Source organism: Pan troglodytes, chromosome 2 (assembly GCF_028858775.2).
Source record: "Pan troglodytes isolate AG18354 chromosome 2, NHGRI_mPanTro3-v2.0_pri, whole genome shotgun sequence".
NCBI classification, from domain to species: Eukaryota; Metazoa; Chordata; class Mammalia; order Primates; family Hominidae; genus Pan; species Pan troglodytes.
Genome location: NC_086015.1, coordinates 10393329 through 10415763, shown reverse-complemented (window position 1 = coordinate 10415763; position 22435 = coordinate 10393329). Strand labels below are relative to the sequence as shown.

Genomic DNA, 22435 nt, shown 5'->3' with positions numbered 1-22435 from the left:
TTCTCAGAATTTCAAACTAATTAAATAAATGTGCCTACCTGGAAAATTCTGCTTCTTCAAAACTTTTTGTATTCTATAGGTTTCCTGGATTTTAATCAATACAATAAAATGATTTGGATAGGTGGATATCTGTCCCTGTAAATTGTGCCAGCATCACTAGCCTGGCCAGATCATTCACAAAGTACAAAGCATGTCTTTGTATTGTTATGTAAATCTCCCATATGCTCATCATCTGTTAGGGTGAGGGTTTTGAACCAGTTGGGAAAGAGATACCAGAGTCAGAGCCAAATACCTGCTTTGATGCAGGTGATACTGGTTGGGAAAACATGGCTTGAAACTGCGGCCAAACTATAATTCCTATTGATCAGTGCACCCAATTTCTATTAATTTAATGCACCCTATTTTTCATGCTTCCTTGTATCTCTGCCTTTTGGTAGTACCTTCCCACACTTACTCTGGACTTGGACATGAAACTTGCTTTGGCAAATGGGACAGAATCAAACTTCCTGCAAACAAAGGCTTAAAAATAATGCTTCTACAGTTCTGTTTATTTATTTATTTTTACAATCCTTGCCATCACTGTGAGGAAATGCTTTTACTAGCTTGCTGGAACAATGTGAGAAACATAAGGAGAATGAGTGATCTCTGCCTAAGAATCCTAGACTCCTCAGCCCCATCCAACCCTCTAATTGACCTCAGATATGTGAAGGAGCCCAGCTGAGATCAGCCAAAGCTTGCCCAGATCAGCAGAAGGAGTCAGCTAGTAGGCAGTTGTTATTTTAAGTAACAGTAATAAAAAGAATGCTTAACATTGGGGGTAGTTTGTTATGTAGCAATAGTTAACTGATACACTATTCTTTTTTCTGAATTAAGCACACCCCTCAATCATAGTTAGAGAAGCTAGAAAACTCCATAGTCAAATTCTTCTTCTCCATCCTGTTCCTGAAAGGTCAAAGAGTATCCAGAAAAGCTCATCACATGGAAGGAAGAAAGAAGAAAGAATAGAATATTTTATAGCCCATTGTTGGCAATCCTAAAGAGATAGTCATAGGTAAGTCAGGGCTCATATAAGTATCAGCCATTACTGCATTAACCCCAGTTAGTAGAGGAATGTAGCTTAATGGATGCCACACTCTGAACTAAACTCTAAGGCAGAAAATTTGTCTTACTCTGGGGAATGTCAAAGAGGGTGGAGAGAAATGAATGGCAGATATAGAGGGTGGATGTACCATTTTTACCAGGGTTGATTTTCCTGGGACTACAAACACAGAAGAGCAAGTGAAATTTCTATTTCATGAACTATCATCAGTTTGGAAGACAGCAAGAATATTCCATCTCTCCATTTGACCTCAACCAAAATATCAATTTATTGAGTGCTTTCTATATGCAAAGCACTGTGCTGGAAGTGCAGCAGATAGTCTGGCATTTGCTTATTGTATCACATACAAATTAGGCTTTACAATGACGCAAAATGGAAATTAAAATCCCTATTTACACATGAGAAGAAAATAAGTCTCAACAGATTTTTAATACCTGATCCACGGCCACTGAGGTAGTATATGCAAGAACCAGATCTGCAACATGTGCTCTTTATGTTAGGGTTTAACCTTCTGTCTTATATTGTACTATCTAAGTATAATTTATAGGCCCGTGTACTCAAAGATCTTGTAATGTGATGTTTGTGTCTGTGTGTGTGTGCACGTGCACATGTGTGTATATTTCTGAGCTAGGTGCTGTAGGAACACATCCTTCTTGGTTTGAAAGAGGTTTTTTTGGAGAAAGCAAGAGATAGGCTGAGAGCTCTAAGATCAAGCTAGAAACTATTAGCACATACATACATGCACTTCCCATTGTCTATCTCAAGTCCCCATTGTGTGACGACCACAAAGTTATCTGCTACTCATTGCCCTTTTATTACATAGTTTCTAGCCTGGTCATTAAGTTACTACCCAAAGGTCTTCGCCCTAAGGTGACTCCCTCTTTCTTCAAGTTATTTTCTCATCAAAATTTCCACTGCTTGCTTTCTTAAAATTATCTGAATGAATAACCTGCCGGTTTATAAACCAAACTTGCACATTTTCTCTTGCCTTTCCTTTTTGTTCAAAACAAAGCATTCAGACTGCTGATGAAGAGAGTTTGCCACAAGGCCAGTGACCTGCATTTTTTGAGCAGAAAAACAATCACAATTTGCCAAAGGCACAAAAAAGTTAGTGATTTATGTTTTATATCATGACAGAGGCGCTGCTTCCTATGCCGTATTTTGAGTTGTTCTGTCTAAAGTGCTGGACGTGCCACACAAAGTCAATGAAGCAATGAAAATAAAGGTAAGAAAATGAGCAATTTTTTTTTATAGATGTCATTAGGGCCACATAGAACCCTGGAATAGACTAAATAATTCTGAGTAGGAATGCAACCCTAGGCAGTCATGCAGATTGTGCAAAACCCTGTCAATGCATTTTTCTTAGTTTAACATCCTTCAAAGATCTAAAAGGCTTCAACATTGCATCCTTGGTATTTCTTGACAATATCATCAGCTGTTAGTGAAAGAAAAACAATTAGAAGGAAAATACAAGCTTAAGGCTCTTATCTGGCATCTTCATATCTTAAGAGTTAAAAGTATTTTAATATTTCTGAATGTTACATTGTTATAGTTATATTTAATACATGAATTGATGTCACACGACACTCAAGTTTTTATCAAATCCTCCAATTTAAATTAAATTCCTTTAATTTAAATCTTTTTTTTAATTATACTTTAAGTTCTAGGGTATATGTACACAATGTGCAGGTTTGTTACATATGTATACACGTGCCATGTTGGTGTGCTGCACCCATTAACTTGTCATTTACATTAGATATATCTCCTAATGCTATCTTCCCCCCTTCCCCTACCCCACAACAGGCCCCGGTGTATGATGTTCCCCTTCCTGTGTCCAAGTGTTCTCATTGTTTAGTTCCCACCTATGAGTGAGAACAAGCAGTGTTTGGTTTTTTGTCTTTGCGATAGCTTGCTGAGAATGATGGTTTCCAGCCTCATCCATGCCCGTACAAAGGACATGAACTCATCATTTTTTATGGCTGCATAGTATTCCATGGTGTATACGTGCCACATTTTCTTAATCCAGTGTATCATTGTTGGACATTTGGGTTGGTTCTGAGTCTTTGCTATTGTGAGTAGTGCCGCAATAAACATACGTGTGCATGTGTCTTTATAGCAGCATGATTTATATTCCTCTGGGTATATACCCAGTAATGGGATAGCTGGGTCAAATGATATTTCTAGTTCTAGATTCCTGAGGTATCGCCTCACTGTCTTGCTTATGAAGCTTATACAGTAGAATTCAGAAAACTAGTGCCATTCATTCAAATCACTTTCGATTTAGGATTAGGAGCAGATTCTGCACCTGATTCCAAATCTTGTTTTACAATCAATGTAAATATAAATAGCATCTGAGACAAAACAGAAAAATTCTTCCCATATAAGATTTGTCTTGTGTTTCAATGACAACATATCGTTCCATAATATTCTTTTATTTATGCATTTATGTAGATATTTTAAATTAATTTAAATAATATTTTGCATACTGAAACTGGGATTACAAAGAATTCAGAGAGCAGCCCAGCACTGTGGGTTCAGTCGTACATATCTGAAACAACTGAATCAATATAATTTTTTATTATACAAACAAAATAAATGTTACCAAGACATATATATTAGACATAGTTGTGAACTCATGGATTTCTTTGTCTGGTCCGTATCACCCAGAGGCATGAATCTGTACCTCACTCACTTTACTGGACACTATAAAAATGTCAGTATTGAATATGTGCTTGACCAGATTGAAGCCAAGTCATTTGAAAAACAATTTGTTAAGGAAAATGAAGCCAATTATTGATTATCCAAGGTTATGTGAAATAGAATATGAATTATCTGATTATTACCTAATGGATTTGATAAATGTCTTCGTTTTCAAGCAGATGTTTGATAAGTTTCTTTTAAACACAGCCATTTTAAGTTACATATATACGTATATGTAATTAAATTTAATTTTAATTATGTATCCATATGTGTATATAATTTAAATAACATTTTAATTGTTATCTGTAACATTTAACTTCTGTTATCAGAACAAATTCAGCTTCCCTTATAAGAGACCTGGCAGACATTCTAATATCTCCACATTTACTTAAGAAAATACAGTTAGGGAAAACATATTTGGCAAATTGTTTTTCTTATAAACATTTGTAAAATGTTTATCTGAAAAAAAAACCTAAAAACCATTGACCAATTTATACTATGCCAAGATGAATAACATGGAATTCCTTACTTTCAAAGTCAAATTGAGTTAGCGTGATGTCAATTTTATAGCAAAATAAATTTGTCTTTAAAAAATGCTATATTTTCTAGTTTGAATTCCTGTGAGCCAATTTGAAAAATCCATATATTGACAGTATTATATGACTTTCGAAAACTCATATGAACTATGATGAAATGTTTAAGAGAGGAAGAATATACTATGATGTGCTGCGTAATGTTTTGGTCAAAGGCAGACCACAGATACAATGGTCTCATAAGATTATAATGGACCTGACACGTTCCTCTCACCTACTGACGTCATAGCTGTTATAATGTCATAGTGGAAGGCATTACTCATGTTGTGGGTGATGATGCTGTATAAACAAATGTACTGCACTGCCAGTCATATAAAAGTCTAGCATATACAAGTAGGTACAGTACATAATGCTCGATAATGACAATAAATGACTGTTACTTGCTTATATATTTGCTAGGCCATGATTTTTATCATTAGAGTATACTCAACGTATAGAAAAGAAAGTAAGCTGTAAATACAGCCTCAGGCAGGTCCTTCAGAAGGTTTTCCAGAAGAAGGCATTATTATCCTAGGAGATGACAGCTCCATGCATGTTATTACCCCTGAAGACCGTCCAGTGTGACAAGATGTAGAGGTGGAAGACAGTGGTATTGGGGATTCTGACTCTGTGTCGGCCTATGTTATTGTGTATATTTGGGTCTTAGGTTTTATCAAAAAAGTTTTAAAAGCCAAAAAATAAAAATAAAAATTAGGAATAGAAAAAAACTTATAGATTGAGGATATAATAAAGAAAATATGTTTGTACAGCTGTATAATGTGTTTGTGGCTTAAGGGAAATGTTATTACAAAGGGGTCAAAAAGTTAAAAAAATTTTACAGTTTATAAAATAAAAAAGATACAACAAACTAAGGTTAGTCTATTATTGAAGAATGACATTTTTAAGCAAATTTAATGTCATGTACGATATTTATAAAGTCTACAGTAGTGCACAGTAATGTCCTAGGCCTTCACATTCACTCACCACTCACTCACTGACTCACCCAAGACAGTTTCCAGTCCTGCAAGCTCCGTTCATGGTAAGTGACTTAGACAGGTGTGATATTTTTTATCTTTTATACCAGCAGGTCCTCAACTTTTTTGGCACCAGGAACTGGTTTAGTGGAAGATAATTTTTCCACGGGCCAGAGTGGAGGGATGGTTTTGGGATGACTCAAGCAGATAACATTTATTGTGCACTTTATTTCTATTATTATTACATTGTAATATATAATGAAATTATTATATAACTCATCATAATGTAGAGTCAGTGGGAGCCCTGAACTTGTTGGCTTGTAACTAGACTGTCCCATCTGGGGGTGATGAGAGACAGTGACGGATCATCAGGCTTTAGATTCTCTTAAGGAGCGTGCAACCTAGATCCTTCAAAAGCACAGTTCACAATAGGGTTCACGCTCCTGTGAGAATCTAATGCCACCACTGATCTGACAGGATGAAGAGCTCAGGTAGTAATGCAGATGGTGAGTAGTGGCTGTAAATACAGATTAAGCTTCCCTTGCTCACCCACGGCTCACCTCCTGGTGTGAAGCCCAGTTTCTAACAGGCCATGGACTGGTATCAGTCCATGGCCCAGAGTTTAGAGAACCCTATTTTATACCATATTTTTACTGTACGTTTCCTATGTTTAGATCTGGTTAGAAACACAAGTACTTAACTATTTGTTATAAGTGCCTACAGTATTCAATCCAATAATATGCTTCTTACAAGCAACAGGCTGTCTCATAGAGCTTATGTGTGTATTAGGCTGTACTATCTAGGTTTGCGTAAGCACATTCTACAAAGTTCACACGACAATAAATTCACATAATGTCTCATTTCTCAGATGTATCCCATCATTAAGTGACACATGCCTGTATAGTGTAAACTTTAAATTGGCTTTACATTTTAATTCTCAGAAGTACTTCAATCAAACTGTATCTACAAAAGCCAATTAAGGTGGGGACTTGGGTGAGCAGTTAACCAGATAATTCTTTTACCAGTAAGGAACTTCATTTTTTATTTCTTAACAAAATAATACACTTTGGGGGCTTTTCATGTGAGCTAATTTGATGTGCTAATCTTTGCTCAGTTTTCATTTCTCCCTACCTCTGCTGAACTTTTTTCATAGAGATGTGTAAAATCTCTAGCTATATGAAACAAAATTAGTTATTCATATGCATATTTCTTGGGGGGGTGTGTGTGTGTGTTATTTGTAATTTGAGTCCATGTATGCAAAAAATGTGATAAAAATGGATCAAATTTTCACATTGTGTGTTTTTCTTGAATTTTATTCATATTCTTGCTAAGAAAAAATCAGTCATGTTTCAACAAAGCCTCATGTTTTTCTAATCTCATCTGTGACCAGCAAGAATCCAAATTTCTTTGTGTTACTTTCATTAGTGAGCGCTTTATTTATTTTCAAAATAAACGTGCTCAAGGGATTTCGGTTGCACTGAAAAAATGCAAAAGTGTTAAATGCTTAGCAGCTCCAGAATAACTAATGAATGAATTTAGGATATTTGCAAATTTTGATTTATAATTAGCGCATGTTTTTTAAAACATCACATTAATGTGATCTCAGAAGGAATTCCATGGGGAATATTTCACAAATGTACACAACAGACAGGGCCATTCCTTACTCAAAAATGAGAACTGATAACAGTCATCTCAGATGACATGACCTATTTCAATATTATCTTTTATTGAAGTGAGAGTGTGAGACCATGTTGTTGCTTTTCTCTTCCATTGATCATAGTCGGATATGTGGGTTGGTTCATTTCATATAATGCTTTTAAGTGCTCAGACCACGTCATTGGCTTCTATGTAGAATGCAAATAAACAATGAACCTGCATCTTTTACACTAAAAGTGGGAGGAGACTTATTTACTACGTGAAGCTCATCCATGTGTACATTGATTCATCTGTCCATCCCTCTTCAGTAACTATATGCTGAGTTTCTACTCAGTGCCCGGTAATATGTAGGCCATGGACATGAAATGGTTGATAAGACAGACAGGGCTTCTGTCTTCTGTTCTGAAGGACCGTATAGTTTTGTGGGTTGAACTTTGTTAAACAGATGACACCAAACCAGTTACCACAGACAAACTTCCTATGTTTCTGTATGCAGCCAAATCCCCCACTTGTGCTTAAGCTTCCATTTGCTTTTGCTTAGTTAAGGACATCACCCTAGCAACTCTCTCCATCTGAGGATGTCATTGAAGCAATTATTTATTTATTTTGAGACAGAGTCTTGCTCTGTCACCAAGGCTGGAGTGCAGTCGCGCAATCTTAGCTCACTACAACCTCCACCTCCCAGGTTCAAGCCATTCTCTTGCCTCAGCCTCCCGAGTAGCTGGGATTACAGGAGTGTGCCACCATGCCCAGCTCATTTTTGTATGTTTAGTGGAGATGGGGTTTCACCATGTTGGCCAGGCTGTTCTCAAACTCCTGACCTCAAGTGATCTGCCCACCTTGGCCTCTCAAAGTGTGGGGATTACAGGCGTGAGCCCCCGGGCCCAGCCAGCAATTCTTATCTTTTTCTCTTACATCATTATTTGTTTTCTTCCTTTGAGGATCATTCTCATCAGCAAACAGCTGATTGTTACTTCATCGATCACATTTTTTCCCATGATCCTACTTTCCCGTTAGCTGCTGCTCCATTTCTTGGCTAGCTGGTACAGCAGAAATCCCGTAACAGTTGTCTAAACCCACTGTTTCTAATTCCTTTCTATTCACCATGCATTCATCCCACCACAACTTTTACTAGCAATGATCTTAATGACCTCCATGATTCTAACTGTGATAGTCAATGTTCAGTTATCTCACTGGACGTATAGACTATCAATTCCTTCTGCTTCATACACTTTCTTGATTGGGCTTAAGGACATTAAAGCCTGGTTTTTCTCTTACTTCACTGGTTACTCATTCCCAGTGCAGCCTGGCATTCCTCTTTATGTCTCATACATCTTAATATTGGAGGACTTTAGGCTTACCATTTGGATGTCTTTTCTTTTCTTTCTATACTCACTCTTTTATGTTTCTCGTGACTTAGTTTGTAACAGTATGCAAATGACTCCAAAATCTACATCTATATCTTCATCTCCCACCAACACCAGGTATATAAATTTATCTCCACTCTTGAATCTCTTCTTACAATGTAAAATAAACATATCCAAAACTGAACTTCTAATATTCCCTCTCAAAACGTGATCCACCTACCTTCTTCCCCATCATAGTTTAAGGTGACAATCCTTCCAACTGCCCAGGCTTAAGACATTGCAGTCATTTTCAACTCTGTTTTTCTTATTCCCACTTCTAATTTATTTGGAAATCATGCTCTCTTCAAAACAGATAAAAAATCCAACTACCTCTTCTCATTTATTTTTCTAAATCCCTTGTCTGAACCTTAAAACTTGTCTCCCTATTCCTACTCTGACACTCTCCCCTCAGTTTATTCTTGTCCAAAACCTTGTAACCATTCACCACTTCATCCAGGATAAAGCCAGAGTCCTAAAATAACCCAGAGGGCCTTATGTGATCTGTCTGTTTCTTATCTTTCTGATAATATCTCCTATTATCCTACAACAATGCACTCTTTCCAGACATACTGCCTTTAACGTTCCTGGAAAATATTAGATACACTCTTTTGCCTTAACACCTTTGCACTGAATATTCCTTATGTCTGGAACACCCTTTTCAAAAGGGACACAAGTTTCCTCAAAACCTGTGTCTCTTTCTAAAACCTACCAATTTGTAAAATTACTGCCTTAATCTGTATATGCTGCTATAACAAATGCCATAGACTACGTGGTTTAAAAAAAGTTATTTCTCACATTTCCACAGGCTGGAAGATCTGAAATCAAGGTATGAACAGATTCTCGTGGGGACCCACATTCTGCTTCATAATTGGTACCTTCTTTTTATATGCTCACAGGGTAGAAAGAGCCAATGAGCTTCCTTGTGTCTGTTTTATAAGGATGCTAATCCCATTCATACAGGCTCCATCTTCAAAATCAAATCATTTGCCAGAGGCCTACATGATAATACCATCACTTTGATAATTAGGTTTCAATATATGAATTTTAGGACACAAACATTCAGGCCATAGCAATTACTGACTGTCTCTACTTATTAAAATGTAAGCGACATAATCAGATTTGCATTTTTAAACAATCCCTTTGACTACTGTTCCTGATTTACCATCAGGGGATATAATAACTATAATTTTGTGGGTGGCGATAGACATCCCAATTCTTCCTAAATATTTGTTTCTTATGCAACTCTTGCTTTTATTTAAATTTTTTTTTTTTGCGTACATTATTTGGATTCACTAAAACTTTTGACATAGTTAAGATAACTTCATTTTGTTTTTTGCTATGAGCATTCTACAAATATATGAATGCATTTTTTCACCCCATCTATGCCTATCTATTCCCTACTACCAAAATTAGGATACCATGAAAGGCAACTTAAATTCTGAGCCCTTACAACTTAGCATTAAATAGAATAAAGTTACAACACTCAATAGGAATTACATGGGCTGGGGAATGGGAGTGGAAATGTGGGAATGGAATGATGGAAAGATAAGCTGAAGAGTAGTAAAGGCAAATCTTGTCACATTGGCACCAGCTAACAGGTAGGAATTTTATAGTCTAAAGTCTTTGGCTTGTAAGCTTGGAATTGATACTTCTTAACTTTGTGATCTCTGAAAATCTATAAGCCATTTCTGAATCCTAATTTCCTGGGAATGAAATAGGGATAAGATCACCAACTTCACAGAGTTGTTGTCTTCCTAGGATAAAATGAGATTACAATGTGCAAAGCATCTAGTTATTGCTGGCATTTGATAGGCATTAATAAGAGGGAATTCTTATTATTATTGTCTTTATTAGCAATTTTCTGGGGAGCAGGTTGAGCTAGTAATGTTGTGATTCAGTACTCTTCAATCATTTCTCTATTAGTCATTGTTATTACATAACAAGCAACTATAAAATCTCCTTGGCATATAACTGTTTGCGTTTATTTCTTGCTCACATAAATGCAGTTTGGATGAGATGTTTCTGCTTCAGACTGTGGAGGCTGGGATGGCTGGGATTCAAAAAGCAATCAGCTATAAAGGCCAAGCTCCAGTGGTCTCTTGTCCCTTCTCCAGGTTGGTGAGCCACCTGGGCATGACTTTCTATGGCAATGAAGGAAATAAAGAATGAATGACCAAATATACAAGCATATTTCAAACATCTATTTGCAGAATGACTACTAACATCCCATTGGCTAAAGCAAGCCATACAGCCACATGAAAAACATGGGACAGGAAAACGTGCTCTGCCTTTTGTGGGGACTAGAAAGTTAGATGGCCAAGTACATCAGTGAGGGGGAAGGAGAGAAAGTGGAAGCAATACTTAAATTTTCCACAGTATCCTAGACTCAAAAGACAAAAGATTGCAATAAAAGTTCAAATGCTACTCCCTTGCATCCACACGAGAAGCAAAATGGAACTCGATATATGATGCTAAGATCAAATGAACAATATACCTTAATATTCTTTTTAAAAACAATTTCAACTTTTATTTTAGATTCAGAGAGTGCATGTACAGGTTTGCTAGATGGGTATATTGCGTGATACTGAGTTTGGGATATGAATGATCCCGTCACCCAGGTAGTGAGCATAGTATCCAATAGTTAGTTTTTTAGGACTAAAACTCCCAAAAACTAATTCGTATTTCTAGTTTTAATCCTGAAAAACCTAACTATTGCTCCCCTCCATACCTCCCCCTTCTATTCATCCCTAGTGGCTATTGTCCTCATCTTTAACTCCATGAGTAACCAATGTTTAGCTCCCACTTATAAGTGAGAACATATGGTATTTGGTTTTATGTTCCTCTGTTAATTTACTCAGGATAATGGCCTCGAGCTGCATCAATGTTGCTGCAAAAGACAAGATTTTGTTCCTTTTCATGGCCGTGTAGTAGTCCAATGTATGTATATACCACATTTTCTTATTCCAATCCACCATTGATGGGCACCTAAGTTGATTCCATATCTTTGCTATTGTGGATAATGCAGCAATGAGCAAACAAACGCATGTCTTTTTGTTAGAGTGATGTGTTTTCTTTCAGGTATATACCCAGTAATGGGATTGCTGAGTCAAATGGTAGTTTTATTTTACCTTCTTTTTTTTAAATCTTCCTTTAAGTTCCAGGATACAAGTGCAGAATGTGTAGGTTTGTTACATAGGTATACGTGTGGCATGGTGGTTTGCTGCACCTATCAACCTGTCATTTAGGTTTTAAGCGCCGCATACATTAGTTATTGTCCTAATGCTATTCTTCCCCTCACCCCTCACCCTCTGGCTGGCCCCTGGTGTATGTTGTTCCCCTCCCTGTGTTCATGTGATCTCATTGTTCAACTCCCACTTATGAGTGAGAACATGCGGTGTTTGGTTTTCTGTTCTTGTGTTAGTTTGCTGAGGATGATGCCTTCCAGCTTTATCCATGTCCCTGCAAAGGACATAATCTCATTTGTTTTTATGTATGCATAGTATTCCATGGTGTATATGTACCACATTTTCTTTATCCAGTCTATCATCAATGGGCATTTGGGTTGGTTCCATGTCTTAGCTATTGTAAATAGTACTGCAATAAATATACGTGTGGGTGTGTCTTCATAGTAGAATGATTTATATTCCTTTGGGTATATACCCCCTAATGGGATTGCTGAGTCAAATTGTATTTTTGGTTCTAGATCCTTGAGGAAATGTTACACTGTCTTCCACAGTGGCTGAACTAATTTACATTCCCACCAACAGTGGAAAACCATTCCTATTCCTCCACAGCCTTACCAGCATCTATTGTTTCTTGACTTTTTAATAATCGCCATTCTGGCTGGCATGAGATGGTATCTCATTGTGGTTTTGATTTGCATTTCTCTAATGATCAATGATTTTGAGGTTTTTTTCATATGTTTCTTGGCCACATAAATGTCTTCTTTTGAGAAGTGTCTGTACACATCATTTTTCCACTTTTTGATGGGGCTGTTTGTTTTTTTCTTGTAAATTTGTTTAAGTTCCTTGTATATTCTGGATATTAGACCTTTGTCAGGTGTGTAGATTACAAAATTTTTCTCCCATTCTGTAGGTTGCCTGTTCACTCTAATGACAGTTTTTGTTTTTGTTTTTGTTTTTGGTTTTTGTTTGTTTGTTTTGTTTTGTTTTGTGTTTTGCTGTGCAGAAGCTCTTTAGTTTAACTACATCTCAGTTGTCAATTTGGGCTTTTGCTGCAATTGCTTTTGGTGTTTTTGTCATGAAGTCTTTGCCCATGCCTATGTCCTGAATGGTATTGCCTAGGTTTTCCTCTAGGGTTTTTATGGTTTTGGGTTTCACATTTAAGTCTTTAATATATCTTGCGTTAATTTTTGTATAAGGTGTAAGGAATAGGCCCAGTTTCGGTTTTCTGCATATGGCTAACCAGTTTTCCCAGCACCATTTATTAAATAGGGAATCCTTTTCCTATTGCTTGTTTTGTCCAGTTTGTCAAAGATCAGATGGTCGTAGATGTGTGATGTTATGTCTGAGGTCTCTGCTCTGTTCCATTGATCTATATGTCTCTTTAGTTACCAGTACCATGCTGTTTTGGTTATTGTAGCCTTGTAGTATAGTTGGAAGGCAGGTAGCATGATGATTCCAGCTTTGTTCTTTTTGCTTGGGATTGTCTTGGCTATATGGACTCTTTTTTTGGTTCCATATGAAATTTAAAGTAGTTTTTTCCAATTCCGTGAAGAATGTCAATGGTAGTTTGGTGGGAATAGCATTGAATCTATAAATTGCTTTGAGCAGTATGGCCCCTGTCATATTTATTCTTCCTATCCATGATAATAAGCAACTTCAGCGAAGTCTCAGGATATAAAATCAATGTGCACAAATCACAAGCACTCCTATATACCAACAATAGACGAGCAGAGAGCCAAATCATGAACGAACTCGCATTCACAATTGCTACAAAGAGAATAAAATACCTAGGAATACAGTAACAAGGGATGTGAAGGACCTCTTCAAGGAGAATGACAAACCACTGCTCAAGGAAATAAGAGGGGACAGAAACGCATATTTTAAGTTCTTTGAGAAATCTCCAAACTGCTTTCCACATTGGCTGAACTAATTTACATCCCCTCAACAGTGTATAAGTGTTCTCTTTTCTCCACAGTCTCACCAGCACCTGTTTTTTTTTTTACTTTTTAATGGTAATGTAACCATTCTGACTAGTGTGAGAGGGTATCTCATTGTGGTTTTGATTTGCATTTCTCTGATATTAGTGCTGACGAGCATTTTTCATATGTTTATTGGCCACTTGTATGTTTTCTTTTGCGAAGTATCTGTTCATGTCTTTTGCCTATTTTTTTAATGGAGTTATTTGTTTTTTGCTTCTTGACTTAAGTTCCTTATAGATTCTGGATATTACATTTTTATCGGAGGCATAGTTTGCAGACATTTTCTCCCATTCTGTAGACTGTCTGTTTACTCTGTTGATATTTTCTCTTGCTGTGCAGAAGCTCTTTAGTTTAATTAGGTCTCATTTGTCAATTTTGGTTTTTGTTCCAATTGCTCTTGAGAACTTATTCAGAAATTCTTTTTCAAGGCCGATGCTCAGGATGGTGTTTCCTAGGTTTTCTTCCAGAATTTTTATAGTTTGAGGTCTTACACTTAAATCTTTAATCTATCTTGAGTTAGTTTTTGTGTGTGGTGAAAAGTATAAGCATCCAGGTTCATTCTTCTGTATATGGTTAGCCAGCTATCCCATTTGCATTTATTGAATAGGGATTCCTTTCCCCATTGCTTATTTTTATTAACTGGTCAAAGATCAGATGGCTATAGGTGTGCTACTTTATTTCTAGGTTCTCTATTCTATTCCATTAGTCTATGTGTCTGTTTTGTGCCATGCTGTTTGGTTACTGTAGCCTTATAGTATTGTTTGAAGTCAGGCAATGTGATGCCTCCAACTTCATTCTTTTTGCTTAGCATTGCTTTGGCTATTTTTGAGCTCCTTTTTGGTAAAATATCAATTTTAAAATAGCTTTTTCTAACTGTGAAAAATTATGTTGGTAGATTGATAAGAATAGCATTGAATCTGTAGATTTCTTTGGGCACTATGGCCATTTTTATATCAGTTCTTTCAATACACGAGGATGAAATGTTATTACATTTGTTTATGTAATCTATGATTCCTTTCAGCAATGTTTCATAGGCATCCTTGTAGAGAACTTTAATCTCCTTGGTTAAATGTGTTCCTTGCAGGCTGGGCATGATGGATCACACCTGTAATCCCCGCACTTTGAGATACTGAGACAGGCAGATCACCTGAGGTCAGGAGTCTGAGACAAACCTGGCCAACATGGTGAAACCCCGTCTCTACTAAAAATACAAACATTAGCTGAGTGTGATGGCAGGTGCCTGTAATCCCACTACTTGGGAGACTGAGGCAGGAGAATAGCTTAAACCCAGGAGGCAGAGGTTGGAGTGAGCCAAGATCGTGCCACTGCACTCCAGCCTGGGCGAGAGAGTGAGACTCTATCTCAAAAAAAAAAAAAAAGGGCTCTTTGGTATTTTTTGTTGTTGTTGCTTTGTAAATGGGATTGTGTTCGTGATTTGGCTCTCAACATGAACATTATTGGTGTATAAAAATGCTACCTTTTTTTGTATATTGACTTTGTATCCTCAAACTTCACTGAAGTTGTTTATCATTTCCAGGAGGCTTTTGGCAGAATTTTTAGGGTTTTCTAGCTATAGAATTATATCATCTGCGAATAGAAATAGTTTGACATTTTCTTTTCCTATTTTGTTGCCTTTTATTTCTTTCTCTTGCCTGATTGCTCTGGCTATAGAACTTCATCTTACTATTCATAATTATAAGTCCTTAAAGAGTTTACCATATAAAAGCAAGATTGAATGTGGTAATAAAAGTAGCTCATGGGACTATTTCTATTGCTAGAAGTATTTCTTTGGAATGCAAAATAAAACATAAACAAGTAGGGTATTTTATTTTATTACTTATTGAGTTATTCACCTAATATATATTTATTGAACATATTTCTATGTGCCAGGAAGCAGGTTGCATTAGTAGCTAATGATTTGTTACCAGGAGTTTGAAATGATAAATGAAAAATGGAGAAGTAGGGGAATTTTGGAATGTAGAGATAAGAATAATAAAAAGTAAAAACTAAATAATGACACAAGAAATGTACTGGAAGGGGAAGCAATTACTTCTGCTGAGATGTGTACATACATGCTAGAGAAATCAGTTTTTAAAAATCTATAACTGTTTATAGAAAATGAATAAGACATGAAAGAGACTCTGAAATTTATTTGATTTAATGTCAAAATCTGATATTGCAACATAATTTCTTGATATATATTTCCAAGTAATCAATTAGATTAGGACTTTAGCTTTTGTAAATAAAAACAGAATCTGATCTATGAGAAATGAGCTCCTTTTAATGCAAGGCTGGAAAGGCAAAAGAATCAGAACAGGACTCAAATGGTAACCAATGATAAAAGATTTGCATAAGTCATCTGATTCAGTACAGCTATTATCTCAAAGTCATTATTTCCTGCCTGTCAGTCATAATTTTACTTGGTTGGATAATCACACACAAGTCCATGTTTTATACGAACATTTTTCATTTTGTCTAATGAGGAACTGTAGAAGAAATTCATTTTTGTCCAATGAAAAGTGCTTAGAAAAACATTATAACTTTGTTTTTATAAGGTCAGTCTTAGTAAAAAGAAACAGACTACTGTATATTTGATTTAGTGTTATTTCACCATTAGAAATTAACCAAGACATTATAGATTAGGCTCTATGCTAAGAATGATTTCCCATTTTCCTCAAACTTGTTAGGTTTTTTTTTTATTCTGATGTATAGTCTCATGTATGGTGAATTTTTAGCTAGGAGATAAAATACTGAGGCTGTGAACACATTTTTCTTTTCTTTTTTAGTTCTCTGCAATCTTTTCTGGTCTTAAAAATAAATAAAAATTCTTGAGTTTAATTTAAGCACGTGTGATGGTAGCTAATAATGCTTTCTATAAAGAGAAGAATGGTTCTTAGCTTTCAAAGTGCAATAGCATGGTTAAATTATATGAATGTCTTGGGGAAAAAAGTCTGAAAATAATTGCATTGAAGACTTAAATATAATTCTGAAATTCCCGAGTATGTTCTTCAAAATTTAAACACTTCAATATTTGATTTATATAATTTATTCATTTCTTTTTTTTTTTTTTTTTTTTTTTTTTTGGAGACCGAGTCTTGCTGTGTCACCTAGGCTGGAGTGCAGTGGCACGATTTTGGCTCACTGCAACCTCCGCCTCCCAGATTCAAGCGATTCTCCTGACTCAGCCTCCCAAGTAGCTGGGATAACAGATGCCCACCACCATGCCTGGCTAATTTTTATATTTTTAGTAGAGACAGAGTTTCACCATGTTAGCCATCAGGAGATGGAAACGATCTCCTGACCTCATGATCTGCCCACTGTGGCCTCTAAACAGATTTTTATCAATCAAATCTTATTTTCCCAGTGACCTATGCAATCATTTTAGAGTTTTCTTTGGCTTAGTTTGGTTTCATCTATCATTGGCAGTGGTTCTCAACATTTTGGTTGAAAATATTTCTCCCCTGTCATTCTGCTATTCAATGGTGATGTTTAGTTGTTAAGCTATTCATGATAAAATGTAAACTTACTAGAAATTATGAACTCCTTTGGAACAAAAGTCTTCATACATGTAAATGTTTCCTTGACAATTCAGAATGACTCTGAATTCCCTGTTAGCCTAATTATTTGGAATGAATCATTACCTTCTATGGTCACTAATCTCCATGTGGTCACATTTATTAATATATTTTATTCCTATTTAAAGTGCTTTTTTTTTGTTTGTTTACTGGTCCTATTCTCTGCTTTAGTACCTTTTAATAGTCCCACTTCTCAGTTGCAATCCCGAAGCTGGCTCACCCTGAAATAATGAAAACAGCAACTTATTAAAAAGACATTGGCTAACTCACAGACATATTAGGAAGGCTAGACAACTATGCATACAATAAACAGCTAGAAAAATCACCCTAGATTTTATACCAGATCATATTTGCTGAGAAAATTGTTGTTACTACAAAAATAGCAGGTGGGAGGGTCAGGAAGAGAAGAAGGAGAAAGGACAGGAGGTGGAGGAGGAAGAGTGGCAGGTAGGAGGTGGAGGAGAAAGGTGGGGAGGAGAGATGTTTTCTTATCATTTTCTTTTTGGCTTTCCACATCTCATGTCAAAACTCTCTGCAACCTAGCTGCAAGCCAGGCTGGGAAAGCACGTATGCAGAATTCTCAACTGTTATTGCCATAACTGCAACTTAATTTTCACAAAATTTCATAAATTGGATAATTTTTCATACACAGAAAAGGATGCTGGGAGGCCAAAATGAATACCACCTGCATGCTACAGCTCTTTAGTACTATTTCATAAGCTGTGGAATGCTCATATGAGTTTATATTACAGTAAATTTACATATGAAGTTATAACAGAATGATAAAACAGTAGAAAGAACAAAAATGTAGAACAGGAAGGGAAATGCAGCCTGTTATACCCCAACTTGTAGATTTATAATGCCCATAAGCATCAAAAAAGTACCCTAAAGTTTCCATAGCCAAGAAAATTTGAAATAAAATTAAACCCAAAATGTTCTAAACGTACTTGACTTTGGAATTCTTTTCTTTTTTCTTTTTCTTTTTCTTTTTTTTTTTTGGAGACAGAGTCTTGCTCTGTCGCCCAAGCTAGAGTACAGTGACACAATCTCGGCTCCATGCAGTCTCCGGGTCTCAGGTCCAAAGGATTCTTCTGCCTCAGCCTCCTGAGTAGCTGGAATTACATGCACTCACCACCACACCCAGCTAATTTTTGTATTTTTAGTAGAGACAGGGTTTCACCATGTTGGCCAGAATGGTCTTGATCTCCTGACCTCATGATCCACCAGCCTCAGCCTCCCAAAGTATGGAATTCTTATTTTTTTTTTAACACTGCTCCTATAGTAGACACTGCTAGATGTATATCCAATAACTTGTTCTACCCCCAATATTCTTTTTTTAACTTTAATTTGCAAAAGATGGTAACCTTAATTTGTGGAAGGTGGTACCCACCATCTTCCACATGACCTTATTCCATTGAGGACAACTATCCCCAGATTCGAGCATATGTCCTACCTGACTAAGATGATCATGGTGGTCCTTGGCCACTGATTTGTTTTGCTTGGGCATGTGATACATTTCCATCCAATGAGATGTGAATGAAAGCTTGCTGGGAGTTTCTGGGAAGGTTTTTTTTTTTTTAATAACAGATAATTACAAGTAAGAATTGGACTCTATTCCTATGAACTTTGTCATATTTAGATGTGATATCTTTAATTGTTATTGCCATCTTACAACCCCAACATAGGGCCAGCCTGAGGACCAAATCTATATAAAAATGAATGCATACCCATGAACGGCAAAGAAGTAGTGTCAACATCTGCATTATTTCTCATTATGTAAAAGAATATATTTGTTTTTCCCCAAGCTTTTCAGAAACAACCTAAATGAAATTGTATATCATGTAGAACATGTTATTCAGGATTTCCTTCAGAAACGATGAATATAAAATTGTCTGAAGTTCTAAGCCTTGGTTTTGGATACCACCTTCCCGGTAATTTTTTTTCCTATGTATTACCAAACAAAATATTCTCCTTCTTGCATCATACTTGATAGTCTACATTTATTTGAATGTATAGTTGTAGCTGACTAATCAGGCAAATAATATGATTTTTGAAATCTATGTTTAAGTCTCCCTTCTTGGCACAAATGTACACAAAACATCACATATGGCACCCTTTCTTTACTCAAGCCCTTTGGCACCATACTCAGCATGACAGAGACAATATTGTTTAAATCTTGAACCAATATCTTATCATGCTGTTTGAGCATTCCCTGGTAGAGATGAGAGGAAAGCTTCTTTGCATGAAGGCAAAGAACTTGTACACATTATCTGGCACTTTACTAGCACATTGTAAATGCTGTCTCAACATATATTACCTTTACTTTGTTCTAGTATTGAATGGTAAACTCTTCATTGTCTTGAAGCCCAATAAATTGTTTGAAAAGTAATTGTGGTTTGCAAAAAAAAAAAAAAAAAAAAAAGCAAGTGCTGCATTTGTAAAACCACTACTTAAAGGATGAAGAAATAAAGGAATTGATTGTTTGCAACAACATAGTAATCAGTAGATATGGAGTCTATCGTGACATAAGAACATCCCCCCAAGCTCTCCATTCCCAAACACAGCCTGCCACACTGTCCTTCCCTCTGCCCGCAGCTTCTCCTCGGAGTGGCATAACCCTCAGCTTAGTAACGATGTGACAGATTTCTGCATAGCTGAACACTAGTTAGGCTGTGAAGGTGGAGAAATTAGCCAAGGAAGTGAGAACAGGGAAAGAGAATAAGAATGCAGCAGGGACTAAGGCCCCCTCCCCTCCCTTACTCTCTCTCATTCTCACTCTAGCTCTTTCTCTCAAATATTTCTGCAACTCAAATTTTCTTCTAACATCCATGAAGATGAATCGGTAGACAGAAGGGAAGGGTGAGGAATTCAGCTACAAAAACAGAAGTTACAACAAATTTATCTCCAGCAAGCTTTAGCTATTTTCTTTCAGTAGGTTTTTGCTATGTGTTCAGTGTTCATAACATTCTGAATTCAATTTCTCTTTTTTTCTAAGTGCTATAATTTGAATATTTGTCCCCTCCAACACTCATGTTGAAATTTAATCTCCAGTATTGCAGTATTGAGAGGTGGGAGTAAGTGGGTCATGAAGGTTCTCCCTTTTTGCATGGATTAATTTATTTACGGATTCATGAATTTATGAATTATTGGGCTGTCATGGAAGGGGAACTCGTGGCTTTGTTAAAAAAGGAAGAGAGACCTGAGCTAACACTCTCAGTCCTCTTGCCATGTGATGTCCTGTGCTGCCTTGGGACTATGCAGAGGTCCCCACCAGCAAGAAGGCTTTCTATCAGATGATGCAGCCTCTCAACCTTGGACTTCTCCGCCTCCATCACCATAAGAAATAAATTCTTTTTAAAAATAAATTACCCAGTTTCAGGCATTCTCTTATAAGCAACAGAAAATGGACCAAGACACTGTTTCTAAATTATAAGTACAAATAACTTAACCCTAAATCCATTCAGTATCGCATATTTTTTTCCTTATAGTATATGAGTTTATCTGTACATTTCTTTACTCCTTTGTACTATTCTCAGACTTCCACTAATTCATATTTCCTTGTTATACCACCAAAGTTTTCATTGCAGCACTTAATTCCACTTCAGTAGTTATTGTAGAGACATATGATATGTGAGCACATATTTTATATTTTATTTATGTCATTCAACAAATTTATACTGAGGTTTCAATCTTTGAGATATTGAAGTGTGAAGACAGTTTGTGAATTTGGTATTTTGTTCTTTGTCGTTTCATCTTATTCTTTCTTTCTTCCATAAAATTCACCCATTCATTTTACAAATATTTACATTGTACAAAGAAAGCATTAAACATGCTTTCTTTCTTTCCAACTTTGGAAGTTTCTTTGAGCAACTAGAGTGATGACAAAGTACAGATCTGTCCATACTCAGCTGCTGCTCAGAACCCTTGTCACATTCCTCAGAATTCCAGATACAATGCTTAAGAGTCATTTGATAAGATAATAGGATAGGATGTTGCCAACCTGAATAGGCACTCAGGATTTAATTTATTTCAGGGACCGATTCTTTACTGAATCTTTACTAGATCTACTAGGCTGAGAATGTGCTAGCAATTCTCAACACTTGCCTTCAACTAAAGTCCTCTTCTACCTCTTTACCAACAACAACAACCACAAAAGATGAGTTGCTGTTTGTTGTGGGCTGCTTTATAAGATGGTCCCTAGTCATCCCCAAAGTCAGGTATTCACGCAGATGCTTGCGTGTGGGCTGGCCCCAGTGACTCACCTCTCATAAACAGAATACAGCAAAAGTGACAGGAGGCTACATCTGAAAGTAAACTACAACCTCTCTTCCTCTCTCATTTGCTCACTTTGATAGAATCCAGCTGCCTTCATGGGCACTACCCCATGAGAAGCCCACATAGTAAGGAACTTAGAGCCAACAGCCTGCAATGAACTGAATCCTGTCAATAGCCATGTGCGTGAGCCTAGCAGTAGATCCACTTCGGTGGAGGTTAAAGAGGACCCCAGCCACACTTGATATCTTGACTGTGGCCTTGTGAGAGACTTTGATCCAGAGAACCCAGTTAAACTGTGCCTGGACTCCTGATGCAAAGACAGTAAAAATGTTGTTTTAAGCCACTAAATGATCAAATACAGACTACAGATAATATATATAATCACATTAATACTTTCATAGGAATATAATTTGTATATAATTATTTAGCGGACTACATTTAAAAAAAATTTGAAGGCCTCTTTGTTGTTAGATTGAGGGGATGTTGGGGCATCTTTAGAACCATAAGACAGAGTGCCTGACACATACCAGCTGCTTATCACGTTTAAGGAGATAGTTTCTTAAACTTTTTTCCCGAAGCTTGAAACTTCACTAAATGTGTAAGATACATTCTCAAAGAATTAGCTGTATATACAACTAACCTTGCCGGAGCATTATCAGCTTTAAGAAGATAGAATAGTAGATAAGAGTTTGAGATCAAGTCAGACAGATAGGAGTCTCAGTTACTCTTTTTTGAATCTGCTTCCACATCTGCAAAATGATAGTATTTTAATAATTACCTCATTGGGTTTTGGGGAGGATTAAGTGAGATGAAGAATAACACTGTGTCTTGCACAAAAGAAATACCTAAATGCTAACAATTATTACTGAGATTTTAAAGAAGTTTAATATACATGATCTCAGTTATTAAAAAAAATCATTTGACATTGTTTTATCTGATTTTATTTTATAAACAAAGAGCAATTAGGTTGCTCATCCACTGGCACAAGGCTAGCCATAGCCATGTTGCCTGAGA

General features: G+C 36.4%; 1 long non-coding RNA gene across 3 annotated transcripts in view; it reads right to left on the bottom strand.

Annotated features, from left to right (window-relative positions):
* The window catches only part of LOC129143475 (uncharacterized), a 432563-nt gene that overhangs the window by 181212 nt on the left and 228916 nt on the right, over window positions 1-22435 (bottom strand). Inside the window, exons 3-4 of one of the 3 annotated variants that reach the window (XR_008546930.1) lie at window positions 17321-17367; window positions 9555-10548 (exon numbers count right to left, since the gene is read on the bottom strand). The exons of the other annotated variants lie outside the window; for them this stretch is intronic. This is a non-coding gene — a long non-coding RNA (uncharacterized LOC129143475). Of the gene's footprint in view, window positions 1-9554; window positions 10549-17320; window positions 17368-22435 lie in introns of those variants that run through there. 3 annotated transcript variants of the gene reach the window in all.